Source organism: Carassius gibelio, chromosome A3 (assembly GCF_023724105.1).
Source record: "Carassius gibelio isolate Cgi1373 ecotype wild population from Czech Republic chromosome A3, carGib1.2-hapl.c, whole genome shotgun sequence".
NCBI classification, from domain to species: Eukaryota; Metazoa; Chordata; class Actinopteri; order Cypriniformes; family Cyprinidae; genus Carassius; species Carassius gibelio.
The window spans coordinates 1,386,456-1,408,610 of record NC_068373.1 but is presented as its reverse complement, the minus strand read 5'-3'; the positions used below and the strand labels follow the sequence as shown (position 1 = coordinate 1,408,610).

Here is a 22,155-nt window from a genome sequence, read left to right as displayed (position 1 = left end):
TTTATTACTAATTATATAATAATCTTTAAAAAAAAAAAAAAAAAAAAAAAAAAAAGAATAAATGCCCTATCTCTGAATCTTAGCAGGTATTGGCCTGGTTAGTGCTTGGATGGGAGACCACCTCGGAATACCAGGTGCTGTAAGCTTTTGGGTTTTCATTCCTACTTAATGTATGGGCGATTTGATTGGCTGATCTTTAAATAGTCCTCTCTTTCCAGCAGCCTTCGCTTGCGACCATAACAACCTGGCTATGCCTGATCTCGTCTGCTCTCGGAAGCTAAGCAGGTTTGGGCCTGGTTGGTACTTAGATGGGAGACCGCCTGGGAATACCAGGTGCTTTAAGCTTTAGGGTTTTCTTTCCTACTTATATAATGTACCGGCGATTAGATTGGCTGATCTTTAAATAGCTCTCTCTTTGCAGCAGTCTTCGCTTATGGCCATACCACCCTGGCTATGCCAGATAATGTCTGAGCTCGGAAGCTAAGCAGGTTTGGACCTGGTTAGTACTCGGATGGGGGACTGCCTAGCAGTGTTGGGTATAGTTACTTTGGAAAATAGTTAGTTAGGTTACAACGTTACCATCAATTAAAAGTAATCGGTTATGATACAGCGTTACCCTATTCATAAAAGTAACACGTTAGAGTACTCATGCGTTACCAAAATTAAAAGCCGTTTGCAGCGGCTCACACATGACAGACACAGCCCCCGGCCCCTTTAAATGCACCTAGAAGTCGTGACTCCCGACAATGAATAACGTCAGTCATCCGACTAAATTAACACTGCAGGATAACAATGACAGGAAAGACAGTCAGCAATAGGCTATTCCACATGGCGTTTTATTTATCACAGAACATCTTATTAATCAAAATTCGCACCTACCCAGCCCGGGTAGCCTAGGCTACTGTATATTATGAGCACCACAAGATAACTCCTGATTTTTCTTTAACTTTAAATAATGCAGTTATCAAAGTACAAGTATGCTTACTTGTAAACACAACATTAAACAGGCTTGCAGATTTAAATCCATTTAGAAATGATGAACAACCAGCCAGCCAACGATCTAACAGAAATTAACAGCTGCCTGTCAAACAAAAATGATAACCACACAGGCAAATGACAAATCGCTTAATAGCCGAACTAATTATTATTAAAGTGTCACTCACAGTCACAAGCCTATATTCGCTTTAACACAGTCCTCTTACATTTACTCTTCAAAGTAGTGATTAAAACGTAGCGTTACATTTGAGGTAGAATTTTTGGCGGTCGACAGAAGCTTTTCACCAACGCAGAGTGTGCATTTTACCGTTATGTTCTTTTCTTTTTCGTTGACAAATTGAAAATAAAGTGCGTATCATAAACCAAACGCTGTCCTCTCTGCTATCTTGCCGGGAGTTCGAAAAAAAACCCCCCACACACACACAGGGTCAGGCGCAGGGCACAGACGTATCACAGCCATTGACTTTACGATCACAGAGCTTCGGCTCCGCTGATACATCCGCAGGTGGCACAGACCTAGGCCTACTGTCTGACAAAAAGCAGGCTGCAGTCGGGATTTTCCTTCACTTGAAATAACGGATTAATTTTTAAAAAAATAACGAAGTTACTGATTACTTACTCCTGAAACTAACGCGTTAAGTTACACATTTCAGGAAAAAAGTAATTAGAGTACTCTAACGCGTTACTTTGTAACGCGTTACCCACAACACTGCTGCCTAGTAATACCAGGTGCTGTAAGATTTTTGGAAATTTTTCACAAATTATATAATAATCTTGCAAGAAAAAAAGAAAAGAGTCAATGCCCAATATCTGAATCTTAGCAGGTATGGGCCTGGTTAGTAATTGGATGGGAGACCCTCTGGTAATACCAGTTGCTTTAAGATTTCTGCAAATTTTTCACAAATTATATAATAATCTTGCAAGAAAAAAAGAAAAGATTCAATGCCCAATATCTGAACCTTAGCAGGTATGGGCCTGGTTAGTAATTGAATGGGAGACCCCCTGGTAATACCAGTTGCTTTAAGATTTTTGGAAATTTTTCACAAATTATATAATAATCTTGAAAAAAAAAAAAAAAGTCAATGCTCGATCTCTGAATAATAGCAGGTTTTGCCTGGTTAGTGTTTGGATGGGAGATCGCCTTGGAATACCAGGTGCTCTAATATTATTGGAAATTTATTACTAATTATATAATAATCTTAAAAAAGAGTCAATGCCCGATCTCTGAATCTTAGCAGGTATTGGCCTGGTTAGTGCTTGGATGGGAGACCGCCTCGGAATACCTGGTGCTGTAAGCTTTTGGGTTTTCATTCCTACTTAATGTATGGGCGATTTGATTGGCTGATCTTTAAATAGTCCTCTCTTTGCAGCAGCCTTCGCTTGCGACCATAACAACCTGGCTATGCCTGATCTCGTCTGCTCTCGGAAGCTAAGCAGGTTTGGGCCTGGTTGGTACTTAGATGGGAGACCGCCTGGGAATACCAGGTGCTTTAAGGGTTTTCTTTCCCACTTATATAATGTACCGGCGATTAGATTGGCTGATCTTTAAATAGCTCTCTCTTTGAAGCAGTCTTCGCTTATGGCCATACCACACTGGCTATGCCAGATCATGTCTGAGCTCGGAAGCTAAGCAGGTTTGGGCCTGGTTAGTACTCGGATGGGGGACTACCTAGTAATACCAGGTGCTGTAAGATTTTTGGAAATTTTTCACAAATTATATAATAATCTTGCAAGAAAAAAAGAAAAGAGTCAATGCCCAGTATCTGAATCTTAGCAGGTATGGGCCTGGTTAGTAATTGGATGAGAGACCCCCTGGTAATACCAGTTGCTTTAAGATTTTTGGAAATTTTTCACAAATTATATAATAGTCTTGAAAAAAAAATGTCAATGCCCGATCTCTGAATAATAGCAGGTTTTGCCTGATTAGTACTTGGATGGGAGACGGCCTGGAAATACCAGTTGCTGTAATATTTTTGGCAATTTTTACTAATTACATAATAATCTTGCAAGAAAAAAAGAAAAGATTCAATGCCCAATATCTGAATCTTAGCAGGTATGGGCCTGGTTAGTAATTGAATGGGAGACCCCCTGGTAATACCAGTTGCTTTAAGATTTTTGGATATTTTTCACAAATTATATAATAATCTTGAAAAAAAAAAAAAAAAGTCAATGCCCGATCTCTGAATAATAGCAGGTTTTGCATGGTTAGTACTTGGACGGGAGACGGCCTGGAAATATCAGTTGCTGTAACATTTTTGGCAATGTTTACTAATTACATAATAATCTTGCAAAAAAAAAAAAAAGAGTCAATGCCCAATCTTTGAATCTTAGGAGGTATGGACCTGTTTAGTGCTTGGATGGGAGACCGCCTAGGAATACCAGTTGCTGTAATATTTTTGGAAATTTGTACTAATTATATAATTATCTTGAAAAAAAAAGAGTCAATGCCCGATCTCTTAATCTTAGCAGGTATTGGCCTGGTTAGTGCTTGGATGGGAGACCGCCTCGGAATACCAGGTGCTGTAAGCTTTTGGGTTTTCATTCCTACTTAATGTATGGGCGATTTGATTGGCTGATCTTTAAATAGTCCTCTCTTTCCAGCAGCCTTCGCTTTCGACCATAACAACCTGGCTATGCCTGATCTCGTCTGCTCTCGGAAGCTAAACAGGTTTGGGCCTGGTTGGTACTTAGATGGGAGACCGCCTAGGAATACCAGTTGCTGTAATATTTTTGGAAATTTGTACTAATTATATAATTATCTTGAAAAAAAAAGAGTCAATGCCCGATCTCTTAATCTTAGCAGGTATTGGCCTGGTTAGTGCTTGGATGGGAGACCGCCTCGGAATACCAGGTGCTGTAAGCTTTTGGGTTTTCATTCCTACTTAATGTATGGGCGATTTGATTGGCTGATCTTTAAATAGTCCTCTCTTTCCAGCAGCCTTCGCTTTCGACCATAACAACCTGGCTATGCCTGATCTCGTCTGCTCTCGGAAGCTAAACAGGTTTGGGCCTGGTTGGTACTTAGATGGGAGACGGCCTGGGAATACCAGGTGCTTTAAGCTTTAGGGTTTTCTTTCCTACTTATATAATGTACCGGCGATTAGATTGGCTGATCTTTAAATAGCTCTCTCTTTGCAGCAGTCTTCACTTATGGCCATACCACCCTGGCTATGCCAGATCATGTCTGAGCTCGGAAGCTAAGCAGGTTTGGGCCTGGTTAGTAATTGGATGGGAGACCCCCTGGTAATACCAGTTGCTTTAAGATTTTTGGAAATTTTTCACAAATTATATAATAATCTTGCAAGAAAAAAAGAAAAGATTCAATGCCCAATATCTGAACCTTAGCAGGTATGGGCCTGGTTAGTAATTGAATGGGAGACCTCCTGGTAATACCAGTTGCTTTAAGATTTTTGGAAATTTTTCACAAATTATATAATAATCTTGAAAAAAAAAAAAAAAAAAAAGTCAATGCCCGATCTCTGAATAATAGCAGGTTTTGCCTGGTTAGTACTTGGACGGGAGACGGCCTGGAAATACCAGTTGCTGTAATATTTTTGGCAATTTTTACTAATTACATAATAATCTTGCAAAAAAAAAAAAAAAAGAGTCAATGCCCAATCTTTGAATCTTAGGAGGTATGGACCTGTTTAGTGTTTGGATGGGAGACCGCCTCGGAAGACCAGTTGCTGTAATATTTTTGGAAATTTGTACTAATTATATAATTATCTTGAAAAAAAAGAGTCAATGCCCGATCTCTTAATCTTAGCAGGTATTGGCCTGGTTAGTGCTTGGATGGGAGACCGCCTCGGAATACCAGGTGCTCTAATATTATTGGAAATTTATTACTAATTATATAATAATCTTAAAAAAAAAAGAATCAATGCCCGATCTCTTAATCTTAGCAGGTATTGGCCTGGTTAGTGCTTGGATGTGAGACCGCCTCGGAATACCAGGTGCTGTAAGCTTTTGGGTTTTCATTCCTACTTACATAATGTATGGGCGATTTGATTGGCTGATCTTTAAATAGTCCTCTCTTTGCAGCAGCCTTCGCTTGTGACCATAACAACCCTGGCTATGCCTGATCTCGTCTGCTCTCGGAAGCTAAGCAGGTTTGGGCCTGGTTGGTACTTAGATGGGAGACTGCCTGGGAATACCAGGTGCTTTAAGCTTTAGGGTTTTCTTTCCTACTTATATAATGTACCGGCGATTAGATTGGCAGATCTTTAAATAGCTCTCTCTTTGCAGCAGTCTTCGCTTACGGCCATACCAGCCTGGCGGCGCCAGTGAGCCAACAGAAAGTGATAGTCTTGCAGCACAGAGAGAAAGGCTCAATCCTGTTTGTTTAATTTAATTGTTTGGTTCTAAATATTTTGCTTGGGACATTAGTTGCTGGAAAGTCAGTGTTGACCTCCATAAATCCCCCTGGCAGCTTAGGCTGTCTGGGGGACTTTTTTTGACGTTTTTTGACTTATTTTTCCTTGTAGCATGCTGCAGAAGCACAGCATGGCTGCAGATAAAGAAAGAGAACAAACCATGATGAGAAAAGGTAGCAATGGGAGGAATGAAGAGGAGGAGCAAAGAAGAGGTAAAGTCAAACAAGCAGAGATCCAAAAGCAACAAGAGATAAGTAAAGTCACAGGGAATTTGTGGGAAGAGGGAGAAGAAAATAGCAGAGGAGTGCAAGGAAAATCAAAATGGAAGTACAGCAAAGAGCTGACTGTGGAGGTAGAGGTGGATGGAACAGAAAAGATTTCAATGATGGATTTGCTGAAGGAAGTAAAGAAGGAGTGTGGAGAAGTGATTGGCTGCAGGGTGAGAGGTGAAAGGGTCTATGAGCTCACAATGAAAGATGAAGAGGCAAAGAGGAAACTAATGGATGGAGTGAGAGTGAAAGGAGTGATGGTGCATGCCAGGGATATAATAAATAATGATATGGTGGTGTCCTTTATCAATTTGCCTGTGTACTTAGAGGATGAGAAGATACTCGCCAAGCTACAGGAGTGGGGAGTACGACCACTTTCACCAATCAAACGCCGGGTGTGGCCTGGAACGGATACAGTTGATGGGACACGTTTCTTAAAAGTTCACTTCACGGAACAGGTATGTTCACTACCATACTCCACAAAATTTGAGACTCTGAGAGGCACCGAATTTTTTCGTGTCATCCATGATAGACAAATACGTGTTTGTAGATTTTGCATCAAGCCAGGGCACATAATCAGAGAGTGCCCTGAATTAAAGTGCTTCAAGTGCAATGGTGGAGGCCATTATGCAAGAGATTGTGAAGAATGGATGGGATTAGAGAGAGAGAGAGTGGATAGTCAAAAATATGATGAAAGGAGGAATAGTGTTCTAACAGAGGTGCAAGAGGAGGGAACAACTGATGTGGTGAGCGGTGGAGAGAAAGACGGAGCTGAAGATAGTGAAAGAAGAAGCAAAATGGAATGGCGAGACAGACCTGAAAGCTACAGTGAAGCAGAAGATGGGGAGGAGGAGATGGAGCAGTCGGAAGAGATGGAGGAAGAGGAGGAAACAGATGAAAGTAATGTGAAAGAAAGAGGTAAAGAATAGGATACTTCTTTAAAAAAAAATACTGCACAAGAACTGATAGAAAGCAGAGGTGGAAAAAAGAGAGACAGAGAAAGTAAAGAGGGACTGAAAACAAAGATTAAAAGACTGAGTGCAAAGAGGAAGTCTGAGATGGACGGAGAACAGGTTGAGCAGATAAAAGAACCACAAGCGGTTATGTGACAAAACTGGGGTGTCGAAGTTGAGACCGAGGAGAAATGGGGGAAATTGTTTTTGTTTGGAACTTTCGGGAAAAAGAAAATAACTGATATTTGTTTAATTAATTTTGTTCTGAGTCATGCCAGACTAGCAGTAGTTCTAAGAAGGAATTATAAATATTTTGAAGGGAGAAAAATAAAAGTAAAAGATCAATGTCAATGATACAAAGAGGGTTGATTTGTAAGTATGACGATAAAGAAGGGAAAGAGTTATTTTTTGACTATGAATAGGTTCATACATAAAAAGGTGAGGGAAGAAATATGTTTAAATTGGTAAAGAGTTATAATCTGGTTGAGAATGGCTGATGTCAATTGAGTAATTGTAAACATATATGTGTGTGTACTTTATTTATGTTCTTTCTTTTTATTGCTGTATGATTATGCAAAATTAAGTAGATCAGTTGAAAAATGATTCATACAAATGTATTGAAATGTAAGTAAATTGGATGGAATAATGCAATTGAAAAACTGTGAATTGAAAGTTAAATAAAAAAAAAAAAAAAAAAAAAAAAGGCTATGCCAGATAATGTCTGAGCTCGGAAGCTAAGCAGGTTTGGGCCTGGTTAGTACTCGGATGGGGGACTGCCTAGTAATACCAGGTGCTGTAAGATTTTTGGATATTTTTCACAAATTCTATAATAATCTTGCAAGAAAAAAAGAAAAGAGTCAATGCCCAATATCTGAATCTTAGCAGGTATGGGCCTGGTTAGTAATTGGATGGGAGACCCTCTGGTAATACCAGTTGCTTTAAGATTTTTGCAAATTTTTCACAAATTATATAATAATCTTGAAAAAAAAAAAAAAAAAAGTCAATGCCCGATCTCTGAATAATAGCAGATTTTGCCTGGTTAGTACTTCGATGGGAGACGGCCTGGAAATACCAGTTGCTGTAATATTTTTGGCAATTTTTACTAATTATATAATAATCTTGCAAAAAAAAAAAAAAAAAAGAGTCAATGCCCAATCTTTGAATCTTAGCAGCTATGGACCTGTTTAGTGTTTGAATGGGAGACCGCCTTGGAATACCAGGTGCTCTAATATTATTGGAAAATTATTACTAATCATATAATAATCTTAAAAAAAGAGTCAATGCCCAATCTTTGAATTTTAGGAGGTATAGACCTGTTTAGTGCTTGGATGGGAGACCGCCTCAGAATACCAGTTGCTGTAATATTTTTGGAAATTTATTACTAATTATATAATAATCTTAAAAAAAAAAGAGTCAATGCCCGATCTCTGAATCTTAGCAGATATTGGCCTGGTTAGTGCTTGGATGGGAGACCGCCTCGGAATACCAGTTGCTTTAAGATTTTTTGAAATTTTTCACAAATTATGTAATAATCTTGAAAAAAAAAAAAAAGTCAATGCCCGATCTCTGAATAATAGCAGGTTTTGCCTGGTTAGTACTTGGATGGGAGACGGCCTGGAAATACCAGTTGCTGTAATATTTTTGCCAATTTTTACTAATTACATAATAATCTTTAAAAAAAAAAAAAGAGTCAATGCCCAATCTTTGAATCTTAGGAGGTATGGACCTGTTTAGTGCTTGGATGGGAGACCGCCTCGGAATACCAGTTGCTGTAATATTTTTGGAAATTTGTACTATTTATATAATAATCTTGAAAAAAAAAAGAGTCAATGCCCAATCTTTGAATCTTAGCAGCTATGGACCTGTTTAGTGTTTGGATGGGAGATCGCCTTGGAATACCAGGTGCTCTAATATTATTGGAAATTTATTACTAATTATATAATAATCTTAAAAAAGAGTCAATTCCCGATCTCTGAATCTTAGCAGGTATTGGCCTGGTTAGTGCTTGGATGGGAGACCGCCTCGGAATACCTGGTGCTGTAAGCTTTTGGGTTTTCATTCCTACTTAATGTATGGGCGATTTGATTGGCTGATCTTTAAATAGTCCTCTCTTTGCAGCAGCCTTCGCTTGCGACCATAACAACCTGGCTATGCCTGATCTCGTCTGCTCTCGGAAGCTAAGCAGGTTTGGGCCTGGTTGGTACTTAGATGGGAGACCGCCTGGGAATACCAGGTGCTTTAAGCTTTAGGGTTTTCTTTCCTACTTATATAATGTACCGGCGATTAGATTGGCTGATCTTTAAATAGCTCTCTCTTTGCAGCAGTCTTCGCTTATGGCCATACCACCCTGGCTATGCCAGATCATGTCTGAGCTCGGAAGCTAAGCAGGTTTGGGCCTGGTTAGTAATTGGATGGGAGACCCCCTGGTAATACCAGTTGCTTTAAGATTTTTGGAAATTTTTCACAAATTATATAATAATCTAGCAAGAAAAAAAGAAAAGATTCAATGCCCAATATCTGAATCTTAGCAGGTATGGGCCTGGTTAGTAATTGAATGGGAGACCTCCTGGTAATACCAGTTGCTTTAAGATTTTTGGAAATTTTCCACAAATTATATAATAGTCTTGAAAAAAAAAATGTCAATGCCCGATCTCTGAATAATAGCAGGTTTTGCCTGGTTAGTACTTGGATGGGAGACGGCCTGGAAATACCAGTTGCTGTAATATTTTTGGCAATTTTTACTAATTACATAATAATCTTTCAAAAAAAAAAAAAAGAGTCAATGCCCAATCTTTGAATCTTAGGAGGTATGGACCTGTTTAGTGCTTGGATGGGAGACCGCCTCGGAATACCAGTTGCTGTCATATTTTTGGAAATTTGTACTAATTATATAATAATCTTGAAAAAAAAAAGAGTCAATGCCCAATCTTTGAATCTTAGCAGCTATGGACCTGTTTAGTGTTTGGATGGGAGACCGCCTTGGAATACCAGGTGCTCTAATATGATTGCAAATTTATTACTAATTATATAATAATCTTAAAGAAGAGTCAATGCCCGATCTCTGAATCTTAGCAGGTATTGGCCTGGTTAGTGCTTGGATGGGAGACCGCCTCGGAATACCAGGTGCTGTAAGCTGTTGGGTTTTCATTCCTACTTAATGTATGGCCGATTTGATTGGCTGATCTTTAAATAGTCCTCTCTTTCCAGCAGCCTTCGCTTGCGACCATAACAAACTGGCTATGCCTGATCTCGTCTGCTCTCGGAAGCTAAGCAGGTTTGGGCCTGGTTGGTACTTAGATGGGAGACCGCCTGGGAATACCAGGTGCTTTAAGCTTTAGGGTTTTCTTTCCTACTTATATAATGTACCGGCGATTAGATTGGCTTATCTTTAAATAGCTCTCTCTTTGCAGCAGTCTTCGCTTATGGCCATACCACCCTGGCTATGCCAGATAATGTCTGAGCTCGGAAGCTAAGCAGGTTTGGGCCTGGTTAGTACTCGGATGGGGGACTGCCTAGTAATACCAGGTGCTGTAAGATTTTTGGAAATTTTTCACAAATTATATAATAATCTTGCAAGAAAAAAAGAAAAGAGTCAATGCCCAATATCTGAATCTTAGCAGGTATGGGCCTGGTTAGTAATTGGATGGGAGACCCTCTGGTAATACCAGTTGCTTTAAGATTTCTGCAAATTTTTCACAAATTATATAATAATCTTGAAAAAAAAAAGAGTCAATGTCCAATCTTTGAATCTTTGCAGCTATGGACCTGTTTAGTGTTTGAATGGGAGACCGCCTCGGAATACCAGGTGCTCTAATATTATTGGAAATTTATTACTAATTATATAATAATCTTAAAAAAAAAAAAAAAAGTCAATGCCCGATCTCTGAATAATAGCAGGTTTTGACTGGTTAGTACTTGGATGGGAGACGGCCTAGTAATACCAGGTGCTGTAAGATTTTTGGAAATTTTTTAGAAATTATATAATAACCTTGCAAGAAAAAAAAGAAAAGAGTCAATGCCCAATATCTGAAATTTAGCAGGTATGGGCCTGGTTAGTAATTGGATGGGACACCGCCTCGGAATACCAGTTGCTGTAATATTTTTGGAAATTTGTACTAATTATATAATAATCTTGAAAAAAAAGAGTCAATGCCCAATCTTTGAATCTTAGCAGCTATGGACCTGTTTAGTGTTTGGATGGGAGACCGCCTTGGAATACCAGGTGCTCTAATATTATTGGAAATGTATTACTAATTATATAATAATCTTAAAAAAGATACAATGCCCGATCTCTGAATCTTAGCAGGTATTGGCCTGGTTAGTGCTTGGATGGGAGACCGCCTCGGAATACCAGGTGCTGTAAGCTTTTGGGTTTTCATTCCTACTTAATGTATGGGCGATTTGATTGGCTGATCTTTAAATAGTCCTCTCTTTGCAGCAGCCTTCGCTTGCGACCATAACAACCTGGCTATGCCTGATCTCGTCTGCTCTCTGAAGCTAAGCAGGTTTGGGCCTGGTTGGTACTTAGATGGGAGACCGCCTGGGAATACCAGGTGCTTTAAGCTTTAGGGTTTTCTTTCCTACTTATATAATGTACCGGCGATTAGATTGGCTGATCTTTAAATAGCTCTCTCTTTGAAGCAGTCTTCGCTTATGGCCATACCACCCTGGCTATGCCGGATCATGTCTGAGCTCGGAAGCTAAGCAGGTTTGGGCCTGGTTAGTACTTGGATGGGGGACTGCCTAGTAATACCAGGTGCTGTAAGATTTTTGGAAATTTTTTAGAAATTATATAATAATCTTGCAAGAAAAAAAAGAAAAGAGTCAATGCCCAATATCTGAATCTTAGCAGGTATGGGCCTGGTTAGTAATTGGATGGGAGACCGCCTCGGAATACCAGTTGCTGTAATATTTTTGGAAATTTGTACTAATTATATAATAATCTTGAAAAAAAAGAGTCAATGCCCAATCTTTGAATCTTAGCAGCTATGGACCTGTTTAGTGTTTGGATGGGAGACCGCCTCGGAATACCAGGTGCTCTAATATTATTGGAAATGTATTACTAATTATATAATAATCTAAAAAAAAAAAAAAAAAAAAAGAGTCAATGCCCGATCTCTGAATCTTAGCAGGTAATGGCCTGGTTAGTGCTTGGATGGGAGACCGCCTCGGAATACCAGGTGCTGTAAGCTTTTGGGTTTTCATTCCTACTTAATGTATGGGCAATTTGATTGGCTGATCTTTAAATAGTCCTCTCTTTCCAGCAGCCTTCGCTTGCGACCATAACAACCTGGCTATGCCTGATCTCGTCTGCTGTCGGAAGCTAAGCAGGTTTGGGCCTGTTTGGTACTTAGATGGGAGACCGCCTGGGAATACCAGGTGCTTTAAGCTTTAGGGTTTTCTTTCCTACTTATATAATGTACCGGCGATTAGATTGGCTGATCTTTAAATAGCTCTCTCTTTGCAGCAGTCTTCGCTTATGGCCATACCACCCTGGCTATGCCAGATAATGTCTGAGCTCGGAAGCTAAGCAGGTTTGGGCCTGGTTAGTACTCGGATGGGGGACTGCCTAGTAATACCAGGTGCTGTAAGATTTTTGGAAATTTTTCACAAATTCTATAATAATCTTGCAAGAAAAAAAGAAAAGAGTCAATGCCCGATCTCTGAATAATAGCAGGTTTTGCCTGGTTAGTACTTGGATGGGAGACGGCCTGGAAATACCAGTTGCAGTAATATTTTTGGCAATTTTTACTAATTATATAATAATCTTGTAAGAAAAAAAGAAAAGAGTCAATGCCCAATATCTGAATCTTAGCAGGTATGGGCCTGGTTAGTAATTGGATGGGAGACCCTCTGGTAATACCAGTTGCTTTAAGATTTCTGCAAATTTTTCACAAATTATATAATAATCTTAAAAAAAAAAAAAAAAAAGTCAATGCCCGATCTCTGAATAATAGCAGGTTTTGCCTGGTTAGTACTTGGATGGGAGACGGCCTGGAAATACCAGTTGCAGTAATATTTTTGGCAATTTTTACTAATTATATAATAATCTTGCAAAAAAAAAAAAAAGAGTCAATGCCCAATCTTTGAATCTTAGCAGCTATGGACCTGTTTAGTGTTTGGATGGGAGACCGCCTCGGAATACCAGGTGCTCTAATATTATTGGAAATTTATTACTAATTATATAATAATCTAAAAAAAAAAAAAAAAGAGTCAATGCCCGATCTCTGAATCTTAGCAGGTATTGGCCTGGTTAGTGCTTGGATGGGAGACCGCCTCGGAATACCAAGTGCTGTAAGCTTTTGGGTTTTCATTCCTACTTAATGTATGGGCGATTTGATTGGCTGATCTTTAAATAGTCCTCTCTTTCCAGCAGCCTTCGCTTGCGACCATAACAACCTGGCTATGCCTGATCTCGTCTGCTCTCGGAACCTAAGCAGGTTTGGGCCTGGTTGGTACTTAGATGGGAGACCGCCTGGGAATACCAGGTGCTTTAAGCTTTAGGGTTTTCTTTCCTACTTATATAATGTACCGGCGATTAGATTGGCTGATCTTTAAATAGCTCTCTCTTTGCAGCAGTCTTCGCTTATGGCCATACCACCCTGGCTATGCCAGATCATGTCTGAGCTCGGAAGCTAAGCAGGTTTGGGCCTGGTTAGTAATTGGATGGGAGACCCCCTGGTAATACCAGTTGCTTTGAAATTTTTCACAAATTATATAATAATCTTGCAAGAAAAAAAGAAAAGATTCAATGCCCAATATCTGAATCTTAGCAGGTATGGGCCTGGTTAGTAATTGAATGGGAGACCCCCTGGTAATACCAGTTGCTTTAAGATTTTTGGAAATTTTTCACAAATTATATAATAATCTTGAAAAAAAAAAAAAAAAAGTCAATGCCCGATCTCTGAATAATAGCAGGTTTTGCCTGGTTAGTACTTGGACGGGAGACGGCCTGGAAATACCAGTTGCTGTAATATTTTTGGCAATTTTTACTAATTACATAATAATCTTGCAAAAAAAAAAAAAAAAAGAGTCAATGCCCAATCTTTAAATTTTAGGAGGTATGGACCTGTTTAGTGCTTGGATGGGAGACCGCCTCGGAATACCAGTTGCTGTAATATTTTTGGAAATTTGTACTAATTATATAATAATCTTGAAAAAAAAGAGTCAATGCCCAATCTTTGAATCTTAGCAGCTATGGACCTGTTTAGTGTTTGGATGGGAGACCGCCTTGGAATACCAGGTGCTCTAATATTATTGGAAATTTTCTACTAATTATATAATAATCTTAAAAAAGAGTCAATGCCCGATCTCTGAATCTTAGCAGGTATTGGCCTGGTTAGTGCTTGGATGGGAGACCGCCTCGGAATACCAGGTGCTGTAAGCTTTTGGGTTTTCATTCCTACTTAAGGTATGGGCGATTTGATTGGCTGATCTTTAAATAGTCCTCTCTTTGCAGCAGCCTTCGCTTGCGACCATAACAACCTGGCTATGCCTGATCTCGTCTGCTCTCGGAAGCTAAGCAGGTTTGGGCCTGGTTAGTACTTGGATGGGGGACTGCCTAGTAATACCAGGTGCTGTAAGATTTTTGGAAATTTTTTACAAATTATATAATAATCTTGCAAGAAAAAAAGAAAAGAGTCAATGCCCAATATCTAAATCTTAGCAGCTATGGACCTGTTTAGTGTTTGGATGGGAGATCGCCTTGGAATACCAGGTGCTCTAATATTATTGGAAATTTATTACTAATTATATAATAATCTTAAAAAAGAGTCAATGCCCGATCTCTGAATCTTAGCAGGTATTGGCCTGGTTAGTGCTTGGATGGGAGACCGCCTCGGAATACCTGGTGCTGTAAGCTTTTGGGTTTTCATTCCTACTTAATGTATGGGCGATTTGATTGGCTGATCTTTAAATAGTCCTCTCTTTGCAGCAGCCTTCGCTTGCGACCATAACAACCTGGCTATGCCTGATCTCGTCTGCTCTCGGAAGCTAAGCAGGTTTGGGCCTGGTTGGTACTTAGATGGGAGACCGCCTGGGAATACCAGGTGCTTTAAGCTTTAGGGTTTTCTTTCCTACTTATATAATGTACCGGCGATTAGATTGGCTGATCTTTAAATAGCTCTCTCTTTGAAGCAGTCTTCGCTTATGGCCATACCACACTGGCTATGCCAGATAATGTCTGAGCTCGGAAGCTAAGCAGGTTTGGGAAGCTAATACCAGGTGCTGTAAGATTTTTGGAAATTTTTCACAAATTCTATAATAATCTTGCAAGAAAAAAAGAAAAGAGTCAATGCCCAATATCTGAATCTTAGCAGGTATGGGCCTGGTTAGTAATTGGATGGGAGACCCTCTGGTAATACCAGTTGCTTTAAGATTTCTGCAAATTTTTCACAAATTATATAATAATCTTGAAAAAAAAAAAAAAGTCAATGCCCGATCTCTGAATAATAGCAGGTTTTGCCTGGTTAGTACTTGGATGGGAGACGGCCTGGAAATACCAGTTGCAGTAATATTTTTGGCAATTTTTACTAATTATATAATAATCTTGCAAAAAAAAAAGAGTCAATCCCAATCTTTGAATCTTAGCAGCTATGGACCTGTTTAGTGTTTGGATGGGAGACCGCCTCGGAATACCAGGTGCTCTAATATTATTGGCAATTTTTACTAATTATATAATAATCTTGCAAAAAAAAAAGAGTCAATGCCCAATCTTTGAATCTTAGCAGCTATGGACCTGTTTAGTGTTTGGATGGGAGATCGCCTTGGAATACCAGGTGCTCTAATATTATTGGAAATTTATTACTAATTATATAATAATCTTAAAAAAGAGTCAATGCCCGATCTCTGAATCTTAGCAGGTATTGGCCTGGTTAGTGCTTGGATGGGAGACCGCCTCGGAATACCAGGTGCTGTAAGCTTTTGGGTTTTCATTCCTACTTAATGTATGGGCGATTTGATTGGCTGATCTTTAAATAGTCCTCTCTTTCATGCAGCCTTCGCTTGCGACCATAACAACCTGGCTATGCCTGATCTCGTCTGCTCTCGGAACCTAAGCAGGTTTGGGCCTGGTTGGTACTTAAATGGGAGACCCCCTGGTAATACCAGTTGCTTTAAGATTTTTGGAAATTTTTCACAAATTATATAATAATCTTGAAAAAAAAAAAAAAAAAGTCAATGCCCGATCTCTGAATAATAGCAGGTTTTGCCTGGTTAGTACTTGGACGGGAGACGGCCTGGAAATACCAGTTGCTGTAATATTTTTGGCAATTTTTACTAATTACATAATAATCTTGTAAAAAAAAAAAAAAAAAAAGAGTCAATGCCCAATCTTTGAATTTTAGGAGGTATGGACCTGTTTAGTGCTTGGATGGGAGACCGCCTCGGAATACCAGTTGCTGTAATATTTTTGGAAATTTGTACTAATTATATAATAATCTTGAAAAAAAAGAGTCAATGCCCAATCTTTGAATCTTAGCAGCTATGGACCTGTTTAGTGTTTGGATGGGAGACCGCCTTGGAATACCAGGTGCTCTAATATTATTGGAAATTTATTACTAATTATATAATAATCTTAAAAAAGAGTCAATGCCCGATCTCTGAATCTTAGCAGGTATTGGCCTGGTTAGTGCTTGGATGGGAGACCGCCTCGGAATACCAGGTGCTGTAAGCTTTTGGGTTTTCATTCCTACTTAAGGTATGGGCGATTTGATTGGCTGATCTTTAAATAGTCCTCTCTTTGCAGCAGCCTTCGCTTGCGACCATAACTACCTGGCTATGCCTGATCTCGTCTGCTCTCGGAAGCTAAGCAGGTTTGGGCCTGGTTAGTACTTGGATGGGGGACTGCCTAGTAATACCAGGTGCTGTAAGATTTTTGGAAATTTTTTACAAATTATATAATAATCTTGCAAGAGAAAAAGAAAAGAGTCAATGCCCAATATCTGAATCTTAGCAGGTATGGGCCTGGTTAGTAATTGGATGGGAGACCGCCTCGGAATACCAGTTGCTGTAATATTTTTGGAAATTTGTACTAATTATATAATATTCTTGAAAAAAAAAAGTCAATGCCCAATCTTTGAATCTTAGCAGCTATGGACCTGTTTAGTGTTTGGATGGGAGACCGCCTTGGAATACCAGGTGCTCTAATAGTACTGGAAATTTATTACTAATTATATAATAATCTTTAAAAAAAAAAAAAAAAAAAAAAAAAAAGAATAAATGCCCGATCTCTGAATCTTAGCAGGTATTGGCCTGGTTAGTGCTTGGATGGGAGACCACCTCGGAATACCAGGTGCTGTAAGCTTTTGGGTTTTCATTCCTACTTAATGTATGGGCGATTTGATTGGCTGATCTTTAAATAGTCCTCTCTTTCCAGCAGCCTTCGCTTGCGACCATAACAACCTGGCTATGCCTGATCTCGTCTGCTCTCGGAAGCTAAGCAGGTTTGGGCCTGGTTGGTACTTAGATGGGAGACCGCCTGGGAATACCAGGTGCTTTAAGCTTTAGGGTTTTCTTTCCTACTTATATAATGTACCGGCGATTAGATTGGCTGATCTTTAAATAGCTCTCTCTTTGCAGCAGTCTTCGCTTATGGCCATACCACCCTGGCTATGCCAGATAATGTCTGAGCTCGGAAGCTAAGCAGGTTTGGACCTGGTTAGTACTCGGATGGGGGACTGCCTAGCAGTGTTGGGTATAGTTACTTTGGAAAATAGTTAGTTAGGTTACAACGTTACCATCAATTAAAAGTAATCGGTTATGATACAGCGTTACCCTATTCATAAAAGTAACACGTTAGAGTACTCATGCGTTACCAAAATTAAAAGCCGTTTGCAGCGGCTCACACATGACAGACACAGCCCCCGGCCCCTTTAAATGCACCTAGAAGTCGTGACTCCCGACAATGAATAACGTCAGTCATCCGACTAAATTAACACTGCAGGATAACAATGACAGGAAAGACAGTCAGCAATAGGCTATTCCACATGGCGTTTTATTTATCACAGAACATCTTATTAATCAAAATTCGCACCTACCCAGCCCGGGTAGCCTAGGCTACTGTATATTATGAGCACCACAAGATAACTCCTGATTTTTCTTTAACTTTAAATAATGCAGTTATCAAAGTACAAGTATGCTTACTTGTAAACACAACATTAAACAGGCTTGCAGATTTAAATCCATTTAGAAATGATGAACAACCAGCCAGCCAACGATCTAACAGAAATTAACAGCTGCCTGTCAAACAAAAATGATAACCACACAGGCAAATGACAAATCGCTTAATAGCCGAACTAATTATTATTAAAGTGTCACTCACAGTCACAAGCCTATATTCGCTTTAACACAGTCCTCTTACATTTACTCTTCAAAGTAGTGATTAAAACGTAGCGTTACATTTGAGGTAGAATTTTTGGCGGTCGACAGAAGCTTTTCACCAACGCAGAGTGTGCATTTTACCGTTATGTTCTTTTCTTTTTCGTTGACAAATTGAAAATAAAGTGCGTATCATAAACCAAACGCTGTCCTCTCTGCTATCTTGCCGGGAGTTCGAAAAAAAAACCCCCACACACACACAGGGTCAGGCACAGGGCACAGACGTATCACAGCCATTGACTTTACGATCACAGAGCTTCGGCTCCGCTGATACATCCGCAGGTGGCACAGACCTAGGCCTACTGTCTGACAAAAAGCAGGCTGCAGTCGGGATTTTCCTTCACTTGAAATAACGGATTAATTTTTAAAAAAATAACGAAGTTACTGATTACTTACTCCTGAAACTAACGCGTTAAGTTACACATTTCAGGAAAAAAGTAATTAGAGTACTCTAACGCGTTACTTTGTAACGCGTTACCCACAACACTGCTGCCTAGTAATACCAGGTGCTGTAAGATTTTTGGAAATTTTTCACAAATTATATAATAATCTTGCAAGAAAAAAAGAAAAGAGTCAATGCCCAATATCTGAATCTTAGCAGGTATGGGCCTGGTTAGTAATTGGATGGGAGACCCTCTGGTAATACCAGTTGCTTTAAGATTTCTGCAAATTTTTCACAAATTATATAATAATCTTGCAAGAAAAAAAGAAAAGATTCAATGCCCAATATCTGAACCTTAGCAGGTATGGGCCTGGTTAGTAATTGAATGGGAGACCCCCTGGTAATACCAGTTGCTTTAAGATTTTTGGAAATTTTTCACAAATTATATAATAATCTTGAAAAAAAAAAAAAAAGTCAATGCTCGATCTCTGAATAATAGCAGGTTTTGCCTGGTTAGTGTTTGGATGGGAGATCGCCTTGGAATACCAGGTGCTCTAATATTATTGGAAATTTATTACTAATTATATAATAATCTTAAAAAAGAGTCAATGCCCGATCTCTGAATCTTAGCAGGTATTGGCCTGGTTAGTGCTTGGATGGGAGACCGCCTCGGAATACCTGGTGCTGTAAGCTTTTGGGTTTTCATTCCTACTTAATGTATGGGCGATTTGATTGGCTGATCTTTAAATAGTCCTCTCTTTGCAGCAGCCTTCGCTTGCGACCATAACAACCTGGCTATGCCTGATCTCGTCTGCTCTCGGAAGCTAAGCAGGTTTGGGCCTGGTTGGTACTTAGATGGGAGACCGCCTGGGAATACCAGGTGCTTTAAGGGTTTTCTTTCCCACTTATATAATGTACCGGCGATTAGATTGGCTGATCTTTAAATAGCTCTCTCTTTGAAGCAGTCTTCGCTTATGGCCATACCACACTGGCTATGCCAGATCATGTCTGAGCTCGGAAGCTAAGCAGGTTTGGGCCTGGTTAGTACTCGGATGGGGGACTACCTAGTAATACCAGGTGCTGTAAGATTTTTGGAAATTTTTCACAAATTATATAATAATCTTGCAAGAAAAAAAGAAAAGAGTCAATGCCCAGTATCTGAATCTTAGCAGGTATGGGCCTGGTTAGTAATTGGATGAGAGACCCCCTGGTAATACCAGTTGCTTTAAGATTTTTGGAAATTTTTCACAAATTATATAATAGTCTTGAAAAAAAAATGTCAATGCCCGATCTCTGAATAATAGCAGGTTTTGCCTGATTAGTACTTGGATGGGAGACGGCCTGGAAATACCAGTTGCTGTAATATTTTTGGCAATTTTTACTAATTACATAATAATCTTGCAAGAAAAAAAGAAAAGATTCAATGCCCAATATCTGAATCTTAGCAGGTATGGGCCTGGTTAGTAATTGAATGGGAGACCCCCTGGTAATACCAGTTGCTTTAAGATTTTTGGATATTTTTCACAAATTATATAATAATCTTGAAAAAAAAAAAAAAAAGTCAATGCCCGATCTCTGAATAATAGCAGGTTTTGCATGGTTAGTACTTGGACGGGAGACGGCCTGGAAATATCAGTTGCTGTAACATTTTTGGCAATGTTTACTAATTACATAATAATCTTGCAAAAAAAAAAAAAAGAGTCAATGCCCAATCTTTGAATCTTAGGAGGTATGGACCTGTTTAGTGCTTGGATGGGAGACCGCCTAGGAATACCAGTTGCTGTAATATTTTTGGAAATTTGTACTAATTATATAATTATCTTGAAAAAAAAAGAGTCAATGCCCGATCTCTTAATCTTAGCAGGTATTGGCCTGGTTAGTGCTTGGATGGGAGACCGCCTCGGAATACCAGGTGCTGTAAGCTTTTGGGTTTTCATTCCTACTTAATGTATGGGCGATTTGATTGGCTGATCTTTAAATAGTCCTCTCTTTCCAGCAGCCTTCGCTTTCGACCATAACAACCTGGCTATGCCTGATCTCGTCTGCTCTCGGAAGCTAAACAGGTTTGGGCCTGGTTGGTACTTAGATGGGAGACCGCCTGGGAATACCAGGTGCTTTAAGCTTTAGGGTTTTCTTTCCTACTTATATAATGTACCGGCGATTAGATTGGCTGATCTTTAAATAGCTCTCTCTTTGCAGCAGTCTTCACTTATGGCCATACCACCCTGGCTATGCCAGATCATGTCTGAGCTCGGAAGCTAAGCAGGTTTGGGCCTGGTTAGTAATTGGATGGGAGACCCCCTGGTAATACCAGTTGCTTTAAGATTTTTGGAAATTTTTCACAAATTATATAATAATCTTGCAAGAAAAAAAGAAAAGATTCAATGCCCAATATCTGAACCTTAGCAGGTATGGGCCTGGTTAGTAATTGAATGGGAGACCTCCTGGTAATACCAGTTGCTTTAAGATTTTTGGAAATTTTTCACAAATTATATAATAATCTTGAAAAAAAAAAAAAAAAAAAAGTCAATGCCCGATCTCTGAATAATAGCAGGTTTTGCCTGGTTAGTACTTGGACGGGAGACGGCCTGGAAATACCAGTTGCTGTAATATTTTTGGCAATTTTTACTAATTACATAATAATCTTGCAAAAAAAAAAAAAAAAGAGTCAATGCCCAATCTTTGAATCTTAGGAGGTATGGACCTGTTTAGTGTTTGGATGGGAGACCGCCTCGGAAGACCAGTTGCTGTAATATTTTTGGAAATTTGTACTAATTATATAATTATCTTGAAAAAAAAGAGTCAATGCCCGATCTCTTAATCTTAGCAGGTATTGGCCTGGTTAGTGCTTGGATGGGAGACCGCCTCGGAATACCAGGTGCTCTAATATTATTGGAAATTTATTACTAATTATATAATAATCTTAAAAAAAAAAGAATCAATGCCCGATCTCTTAATCTTAGCAGGTATTGGCCTGGTTAGTGCTTGGATGTGAGACCGCCTCGGAATACCAGGTGCTGTAAGCTTTTGGGTTTTCATTCCTACTTACATAATGTATGGGCGATTTGATTGGCTGATCTTTAAATAGTCCTCTCTTTGCAGCAGCCTTCGCTTGTGACCATAACAACCCTGGCTATGCCTGATCTCGTCTGCTCTCGGAAGCTAAGCAGGTTTGGGCCTGGTTGGTACTTAGATGGGAGACTGCCTGGGAATACCAGGTGCTTTAAGCTTTAGGGTTTTCTTTCCTACTTATATAATGTACCGGCGATTAGATTGGCAGATCTTTAAATAGCTCTCTCTTTGCAGCAGTCTTCGCTTACGGCCATACCAGCCTGGCGGCGCCAGTGAGCCAACAGAAAGTGATAGTCTTGCAGCACAGAGAGAAAGGCTCAATCCTGTTTGTTTAATTTAATTGTTTGGTTCTAAATATTTTGCTTGGGACATTAGTTGCTGGAAAGTCAGTGTTGACCTCCATAAATCCCCCTGGCAGCTTAGGCTGTCTGGGGGACTTTTTTTGACGTTTTTTGACTTATTTTTCCTTGTAGCATGCTGCAGAAGCACAGCATGGCTGCAGATAAAGAAAGAGAACAAACCATGATGAGAAAAGGTAGCAATGGGAGGAATGAAGAGGAGGAGCAAAGAAGAGGTAAAGTCAAACAAGCAGAGATCCAAAAGCAACAAGAGATAAGTAAAGTCACAGGGAATTTGTGGGAAGAGGGAGAAGAAAATAGCAGAGGAGTGCAAGGAAAATCAAAATGGAAGTACAGCAAAGAGCTGACTGTGGAGGTAGAGGTGGATGGAACAGA

General features: G+C 39.4%; 1 long non-coding RNA gene and 26 pseudogenes across 2 annotated transcripts in view; 26 read left to right on the top strand and 1 right to left on the bottom strand.

Moving 5' to 3' along the window:
- Window positions 1–19,501, bottom strand: part of LOC127943542 (uncharacterized) — a 30,037-nt gene extending 10,536 nt beyond the window's left edge. The window contains exon 1 of one of the 2 annotated variants that reach the window (XR_008149754.1): window positions 19,414–19,501. This is a non-coding gene — a long non-coding RNA (uncharacterized LOC127943542). Of the gene's footprint in view, window positions 1–2,665; window positions 2,755–19,413 lie in introns of those variants that run through there. The other variant, XR_008149748.1, reaches the window with a different exon arrangement.
- Window positions 227–345, top strand: LOC127958575 (uncharacterized; annotated as a pseudogene).
- On the top strand, window positions 2,375–2,493 carry LOC127963743 (uncharacterized; annotated as a pseudogene).
- On the top strand, window positions 2,572–2,690 carry LOC127962985 (uncharacterized; annotated as a pseudogene).
- LOC127963377 (uncharacterized) lies at window positions 3,606–3,724 on the top strand (annotated as a pseudogene).
- Window positions 3,940–4,058, top strand: LOC127961694 (uncharacterized; annotated as a pseudogene).
- LOC127963860 (uncharacterized) lies at window positions 4,143–4,261 on the top strand (annotated as a pseudogene).
- Window positions 5,046–5,165, top strand: LOC127961559 (uncharacterized; annotated as a pseudogene).
- Window positions 8,718–8,836, top strand: LOC127958521 (uncharacterized; annotated as a pseudogene).
- LOC127966228 (uncharacterized) lies at window positions 8,921–9,039 on the top strand (annotated as a pseudogene).
- On the top strand, window positions 9,807–9,925 carry LOC127962140 (uncharacterized; annotated as a pseudogene).
- LOC127964502 (uncharacterized) lies at window positions 10,010–10,128 on the top strand (annotated as a pseudogene).
- LOC127959051 (uncharacterized) lies at window positions 11,038–11,156 on the top strand (annotated as a pseudogene).
- LOC127958355 (uncharacterized) lies at window positions 11,241–11,359 on the top strand (annotated as a pseudogene).
- On the top strand, window positions 11,864–11,982 carry LOC127961489 (uncharacterized; annotated as a pseudogene).
- LOC127964497 (uncharacterized) lies at window positions 12,067–12,185 on the top strand (annotated as a pseudogene).
- On the top strand, window positions 12,973–13,091 carry LOC127961251 (uncharacterized; annotated as a pseudogene).
- On the top strand, window positions 13,176–13,294 carry LOC127963127 (uncharacterized; annotated as a pseudogene).
- Window positions 14,059–14,177, top strand: LOC127958155 (uncharacterized; annotated as a pseudogene).
- Window positions 14,533–14,651, top strand: LOC127958457 (uncharacterized; annotated as a pseudogene).
- LOC127961196 (uncharacterized) lies at window positions 16,345–16,463 on the top strand (annotated as a pseudogene).
- Window positions 16,975–17,093, top strand: LOC127958394 (uncharacterized; annotated as a pseudogene).
- Window positions 19,123–19,241, top strand: LOC127963687 (uncharacterized; annotated as a pseudogene).
- On the top strand, window positions 19,320–19,438 carry LOC127962981 (uncharacterized; annotated as a pseudogene).
- Window positions 19,502–20,353: 852 nt separating the features above from the next.
- Window positions 20,354–20,472, top strand: LOC127960316 (uncharacterized; annotated as a pseudogene).
- Window positions 20,473–20,556: 84 nt separating this feature from the next.
- Window positions 20,557–20,675, top strand: LOC127963794 (uncharacterized; annotated as a pseudogene).
- Window positions 20,676–21,459: 784 nt separating this feature from the next.
- On the top strand, window positions 21,460–21,579 carry LOC127961555 (uncharacterized; annotated as a pseudogene).
- The last annotated feature ends 576 nt before the right edge of the window (window positions 21,580–22,155 follow it).